Consider the following 7,999-nt stretch of genomic DNA (forward strand, 5'->3'; position numbering starts at 1 on the left):
GTTCACCAATGACCCTTCTCAGTATCCCTTGGAGTCCAGTAGAGGTCTATATGCTCTCGGTTTTAGGGTTGGGGTTGGATGGAACTTGGGTTTTGGGTTGGCCCCCGCCCCGCTTAGGCCTATGTGGGTAAACCCTGTAGGTGACTATCACAAGCTTTCACCCGTCTTCTTGGTGGGTGATTCAGTGACGCAGTCACCACAGTGTTCCGTAACCCGTCACCGCGGTGCAGGATTGAGGTAGGGGTCGTATTCCCCAATGTGATTTCCTCCTTGTCTTGGTTCTGGACCCCAATTCAAAATGCAGTATGTAACCCTCCTTGCCTGGCTAGACGAGCTCACATCTGCGTAGTTATGTACAATGGCAGGGCTCAGTCTCTCAGGCCTGTACAGGGTAGGGGCACGCTGGGCCTGGATGACACTATGGGAAAACATGGGCGCCAGGAACTTTTATAAAACAAAAAGGTGCGTTATTGACAGCCGTCAAAAACCCTTCAGATGTATTGACATACGGTGCATCTCGGCAAAACTCGTGGCAATCAATAATACTCTGGATTTCATCCCCTGGTGGCTCCCACTCCTATTCAGGAAAGGTGCATGACCTAAGTACCCATTGAAAGGGAGGGAGTGGAAACAGCTTGCAGGGGGGTTAGGATGCAATGAGAACCTGCTGGATGGGCAGGTCCAACGCGGGCGCAGGCTGTAGTATGGGCAGCTCTATGAGGACAGTGGCGGTCAGACTGCGGTTGGGACAACCCTATGAGACGACAACAATTGGCATCTCTCTCCCACAAACGTAGTTTTCCCGTTCCTTTAACAGGCGCTAGCTGAGGAAGGGCAGGTTACTAATGGGAAAACAAAGGATGACAGGACACATCTTAATGTATATTACTAAACACACAAACCTATGCACAGGACTCACAGTGAGGTCCCCAGTCAGAACTCTGAAGAACCTGCTTCTAGAACATAAGGGGTGGCTATATTTACCCTTACATTGACATCAAGGTGTCAGCTTCTTGTGATCTTGGGCAAGTCACTCTATCTCCCTGTGCCTCAGGCACCAAAAACAGATTGTAAGCTCTAAGGTGCAGGGACCTGTGTCTCTAAAATGTCCTATGTTCTACGTCCCGCGCGCTATACTGTAATTGTGACGTGCTCTGAGTCCCATTGGGAGAAAAGCGCTGTATGAAATAAAGTTGTTATTATTATTATTATTATTAATCACATGATGGGCCGGGGAGCAACTTGAGTGAGACCACACAGTTAACCCCTTAAGGCAATCAACCCTTTACAGAAACGAATAGTCCTCCAAGAGGGGGCTACAATTATAAATAAAAGTCCTTTGTGTATGTGTGTATCTGCCTAGAAGGGATATGCAGCGGTCCTTGTGCTGTGAAGTCGTCTCCTTGCTAAGGAAGATGTTGGCTCCATGCACATTGAAGCCTAAAGGAGTTTAACTCTTAATTCTTTTTTTTGTTTTATGTTTTATTTCATTTTAAGAAACATGATTTTCTGAATCTCTAGCTCCTGAGGTTACCACGGTAACCTTGAGACCGCACTGGGCTCTGGGGAGAGCTCCATTTTAACCTCGCTTAATATTTCAAACTCTTATTTAAAGACAGAGTTGGAATAGAGCTGCAAAAAAAAAAAAAAAAGGAAGTACAAAAATAATGGCGATCCGTGCAACCTGCGACTTTAAAATCTTCCCTCTCCGCGTCGGGACACAATGATGACCTCCCTCTCATCTCTCTCCGCTCCATGCTGTTTCCTCCTCTCCTTGTGCCCACCCCCAGGCTCCTGACACCTCCACCTGATTGGCTGCATTACCCACCAACAGCCCATCAGGATGGAGGAAGCTGCCCAGCCCCCTAGCAACAACCCTGCTCTCTCCCCGCTCAGGGAAATCCCACGGCCCCCCAAGCCGGTCAGGTCACTATGTCCAGAGAGGTAATATCGGTATACACATACACACCCAGAGAGGTAATACCGGTATATACATACACGACCAGAGATGTAATACCGGTATACACATACATGTCCATTATTACCTCTAATTTTTTACTGTACACAGTGTCCAAATACAGGACAGTCCGGTTCAATCCTGGACACCTGGCAACCCTATGAAAAGTACACAGTGTCAATTTCATGGCCGGCTCTCCTTGAGACCGTGGTCAAGTCCCTTTATCTATTTGTGCCCTAGGCACCAAAGTGAGATTGTAGGCTCGACTGGGCGGGGACACGTCATGCCTGCAAAAACTATGTACAGCCCTTTATACACTGTCAACGCGGTCCCAGACAACACGTTCATCGTTAACACCTCTCCCTCATTCTCTTTGGTCCTGAAGTTTGAGATCCCGAAAAGGCTTTATTTGTAGAGGGGTCACGCATTGCCGGCAGTGAAAGTGTTAACAGCCACTTTTTCCATTGGATCCCACAGTTTTTTTGCCCAGAGAGAGAGAGAGAAATCCTACAGACAGCAGTCACGGGGGTGAGTAACTGTCTAGATATGGCAGCGTGGGGACTTCCAGGTTCCTAGCATTTGAATTGCAAAGCCACACCGGAAATTGTTCTTATTGAAAGATCACAGAGAGATGCTCCCTGGGGAGATGGGGGGTGGGGGGGAAGGATCAGGGAAGTTATTTAAATGGCTCGTTCTGTGTTGGACATACTGAAATGCAATTACGTTGGCTGGATTCCTGCTGTCCGTGTGAGGGTTGGGGATGATCATGAGGGGTAGCTAAGTCCCACTCGGAGGGCAGTGGCTTTTAGTCAATATTACGGAGACGCAGGAGAAGGGTTCAGGGCCATTTAAATGGTTGGGGGCTAAAATATTCTCTAGTACCGGGAAGGCAACGTCGCTGTATTTGGAGTAAGAGCCAAGTAACTGTTATAGGGGTGGAGGTGATATCTCGGTCATTGGGAAGTCACCGTACTCACAAGGAGCCTCAGTCCTCTCAAAGGCGAACACGTTTAAAATAATGTCTCGCTCATTGGCAAGGCCATCTCCTCCATCCGAAGTGAGTCTTACTCCGTTGGAAGGAGCCTCATTCGCACTCGACCAGCGCTGATCACTTTTGTTTTCACCATTGAAATATGAAGTGTTCAAGAGGTTAAAATGGAGCTTTCCCCGGAGCCCAGTTATCATGGTATCCTCAGACGCTAGAGATTAAAGGAAATCGTGGGTTTTTTTTTAACACAAATAATATAAACAGCAGGACATGCTCAGGGGAAAAGGAATTAAACTGATTTAGGATTCTTGGGGGGTCACTGACTCCACTTATGTGAGTCTATCTCATCTGGAATGTAGCTTCTCTCAAATGGATGAGCCTCACTCATTTATAAAGGCCGGCTCGATCATTTATAAAGGCCGGCTCGATCATTTATAAAGGCCGGCTCGCTCAGTTATATGGCCGGCTCGCTCAGTTATATGGCCGGCTCGCTCAGTTATATGGCCGGCTCGCTCATTTATAAGGCCGGCTCGCTCAGTTATATGGCCGGCTCGCTCAGTTATATGGCCGGCTCGCTCAGTTATATGGCCGGCTCGCTCATTTATAAGGCCGGCTCGCTCAGTTATAAGGCCGGCTCGCTCAGTTATATGGCCGGCTCGCTCAGTTATATGGCCGGCTCGCTCATTTATAAGGCCGGCTCGCTCATTTATAAGGCCGGCTCGCTCAGTTAGAAGGCCGGCTCGCTCAGTTAGAAGGCCGGCTAGCTCATTTATAAAGGGCGGCTCGCTCATTTATAAGGCCGGCTCGCTCATTTATAAGGCCGGCTCGCTCATTCATTAGGCCGGCTCGCTCATTTATAAAGGCCGGCTCGCTCATTTATAAAGGCCGGCTCACTCATTTATAAGGCCGGCTCGCTCATTTATAAAGGCCGGCTCGCTCATTTATAAAGGCCGACTCGCTCAGTTATAAGGCCGACTCGCTCAGTTATAAGGCCGGCTCGCTCATTTATAAAGGCCGGCTCGATCATTTATAAAGGCCGGCTCACTCAGTTATAAGGCCGGCTCTCTCAGTTATATGGCCGGCTCGCTCAGTTATATGGCCGGCTCGCTCATTTATAAAGGACGGCTCGCTCATTTATAAAGGCCGGCTCACTCATTTATAAGGCCGACTCGCTCAGTTATATGGCCGACTCGCTCAGTTATATGGCCGACTCGCTCAGTTATAAGGCCGGCTCGCTCAGTTATAAGGCCGGCTCGCTCAGTTATAAGGCCGGCTCGCTCAGTTATATGGCCGACTCGCTCAGTTATAAGGCCGGCTCGCTCAGTTATAAGGCCGGCTCGCTCAGTTATATGGCCGACTCGCTCAGTTATAAGGCCGGCTCGCTCAGTTATAAAGCCGGCTCGCTCAGTTATATGGCCAGCTCGCTCAGTTATAAGGCCGGCTCGCTCAGTTATATGGCCAGCTCGCTCAGTTATATGGCCGGCTCGCTCAGTTATAAGGCCGGCTCGCTCAGTTATAAGGCCGGCTCGCTCAGTTATAAAGCCGGCTCGCTCAGTTATATGGCCAGCTCGCTCAGTTATATGGCCGGCTCGCTCAGTTATATGGCCAGCTCGCTCAGTTATAAGGCCGGCTCGCTCAGTTATATGGCCGACTCGCTCAGTTATATGGCCGACTCGCTCAGTTATAAGGCCGGCTCGCTCATTTATAAGGCCGGCTCAACGGATTGCATGCCAGTGCAGGAGTTAAAAATAAAAATATGTATATATATATATACTGCGGCGTCTGTGGCTGTATAGATCTCTGTCATACAGACTGCATTTATACAGAGTATATATTACGGTCATTCATTATAACTTGTGGCATCGCGTGGCACATCATTCTGACACTGAACAGGCTTTGTTGCCTGTGCACTGCTATGTAATTTCGGATGGATAACAGACCGTGCCTCGCGCTGCTTTGAAATCTAACCTCCCCTGCAGGTTGTCACCGAATCCCGTCTCAGGCCAGAGTTTCTTGTAATTTGCTGTTCCCCAAATTAAAGTCCGACTGTGCCAGGAAATGAAGGGTCTGCCTGTAAATTGGAGCTTTGGAGAGGCCTGCCCATGGAAAGCTGATCCCGACCATCATGAAAACGCACCTGCTTTACCCAGCATCGAAGGGCTTCATACACACACCGGGTCTACATTACCATTCTATGTTAGAATGATTTCTGTGCATTTACCCCATATGACTGAGGGGAACTCTGTTAAATGACTTATACATGTGGTCCCCTTATACCTAGCGGGACACACACAGACTATTCTAACACAAATACAGGGTTGCAGCCATTAGTGGGCTGCAGAGCTGACACTTTACAGTTACCCACTATGACTCAGGGGAACCCTGTTACCCAGAATCGAAGGGCTTCATACACACACACACCGGGTCTACATTAGCATTCTATGTTACAATTATTTCTGCGCCTCACAATGTTTGTGCTAGGAAGTCGCACAAACCTTCACACAATGTGCATGGTAGGTATGAAGGACGGATGAAGGTCGACTTTTACATATGACCCATAGCTCGTTGTTTTGAGATTTTGTTTGACACATTGCGTCATGTTGAATACCAAGAAAGACCAGGACTAATAGGAGGGATCAATATCGCCAGACAGAAACACGACAGTTCGTCAAATTAATTTATTGGAAAAGTATATCCACAACAGTACATATACAACACACAAACTTAACTGGGGACACCCTGCAGGCGTAGTTGCAGGGACCTCCTTGCATGTTTCCGCTGTTCTGCTTCCCACACAGTGCCTACAGGGCCTACGTTTCAGGCCTGAGACCAGCACTGGAGCTCTGTATCTGCAGCTGGCAATCACCACCAGAACTGGAGCTTGAGCTAACTAGGGTGTCCCTCCCCACCTTTTTATACACTTCACACATAACTTGGAAACATTTGGGGCCAGGTGCTGCCTACGTGCCCAGGCCCTGATTGGTGGGTAGAACTGCAACATTACATTTGCAACATAAACTGAGCAAAGGGAAAGGACACAGACCCATTTGCAACAATTCCCCTGCAATACAGTTAACCCCTGGTTCCTAATGAGCTGGAACCAGGCAAATACATAATACAGATATACATAACATATAGAAACCACTTAGCTTAATACACTGTATTATTGACAGGTAGGTGTAATGCAGGCTTAACCTTTATCAATAGCAGCCAAATTTACCCTACTGTCACAACCTGATTGAGACTCACAGCGAAAGAGACTACCTTCCGATGAGTGAGACTCATTGCAAGAGACTGCCTTCCAATGAGTGAGACTCACTGCAAGAGAGAGACTGCCTTCCAATGAGGGAGACTCACTGCAAGAGAGACTGCCTTCCAATGAGGGAGACACTGCAAGAGAGACTGCCTTCCAATGAGTGAGACTCCCTGCAAGAGAGAGACTGCCTTCCAATTAGTGGGACTCAGTGCAAGAGAGACTGCCTTCCAATGAGTGGGACTCAGTGCAAGAGAGACTGCCTTCCAATGAGTGGGACTCACTGCAAGAGAGACTGCCTTCCAATGAATGAGACTCACTGCAAGCGAGACTGCCATCCAATGAGTGAGACTCAGTGCAAGAGAGACGGCCTTCCAGTGAGTGAGACTCACTGCAAGAGAGAGACTGCCTTCCAATGAGTGAGACACTGCAAGAGAGACTGCCTCCCAATGAGTGAGACTCACTGCAAGAGAGACTGCCTTCCAATGAATGAGACTCACTGCAAGAGAGACTGCCTTCCAGTGAGTGAGACTCACTGCAAGAGAGACTGCCTTCCAAAGAGTGAGCCTCACTGCAAGAGAGACTGCCTTCCAATGAGTGGGACTCACTGCAAGAGAGACTGCCTTCCAATGAGTGAGACTCACTGCAAGAGAGACTGCCTTCCAATGAGTGAGACTCACTCCAAAAGTGACTACCTTCCAGTAAATTACTCAATGCAAAAGACGGACTGCCTTCCAATGAGTGAAGCACAACGGGCCTGTGAATACAGCACAACTTAGTCAACACACATATCTAGAAGATCAGGAGACCCCTGGGGAGAGCGGAGACCAAATGATCCCATGGTTCTCATTTCCCTTCCCAGGAAACTCCCTCTTTTATCTCATTTTTCAGCCAATTAACTGGGGAACGGTGGCTACCAGGAATATCCCACTGGGGAACGGTCCCGGACGGAAATCGGGGGTAATTATGCTCATTAGGAGAGGGTCCCACTCTTCCCCCAAAGACTTTAGGGACAGCGGTAAACCTCATTAGAAAGTAGCGGTCTTGTGCCAGGGACGACTAAATTGAAGAAAGGTCTCACATCGCCTTCGTTGGCTAGTTCCAAGACGTGATAATACTCCGACCTCTGCTCTTTTCGGATGGTGATCGGTGGGTATCCAGCCTGCATCAAGATGAGGTTCCGATCAAGAGGTCATAGGCTGGAGCTGGAGGTTGGGAGGCTCAGGAGACGCGAGGAAGTCCTTCACTGAAAGGGTGGTGGACTCGTGGAATAGCCTCCCAGCAGAGGTGGTAGGGGCTAATAGGGTAAGGGAATTCAACCATGTTTGGGATAGATATAGGGCTATCCTACATGTACATTCAAAAGAAAGCCAAAGATCAAATCGGGTCAGCCGTTCCACAGGAGAATGGGTGGGCCAAGGAGTTCTTCTCTACCGTCAAATGCTTCGTATGTGAGTGTCTGCACCATGTTATTACACATCCTTAAAATAACCTCCCCCGTTACCTGCTCAGGTATTAACGAGTGGCAATGAATAAACCTTGGGGGGGAGGGAGGGGGGAGGGGCAGGCAACTCCAGACCTCAAGGGCCACCAACAAGTCAGGTTTTCAGGATATCCCTGCTTCAGCACAGGTGATTGAGCCACCTGTGCTGAAGCAGGGATATCCTGAAAACCTGACCTGTTGGTGGCCCTTGAGGACTTGGAGAAGCTCACCATTGTGAGTTAACCCCTTGAGAGCCAGAGGAAGCCAGCAACGCGTCTTGCCTCCTTTGGACTGTTGCTTTCCCTCCCCCGGCCCCCC

This window comes from Ascaphus truei, chromosome 13, assembly GCF_040206685.1.
Source record: "Ascaphus truei isolate aAscTru1 chromosome 13, aAscTru1.hap1, whole genome shotgun sequence".
Lineage (NCBI taxonomy): Eukaryota > Metazoa > Chordata > Amphibia > Anura > Ascaphidae > Ascaphus > Ascaphus truei.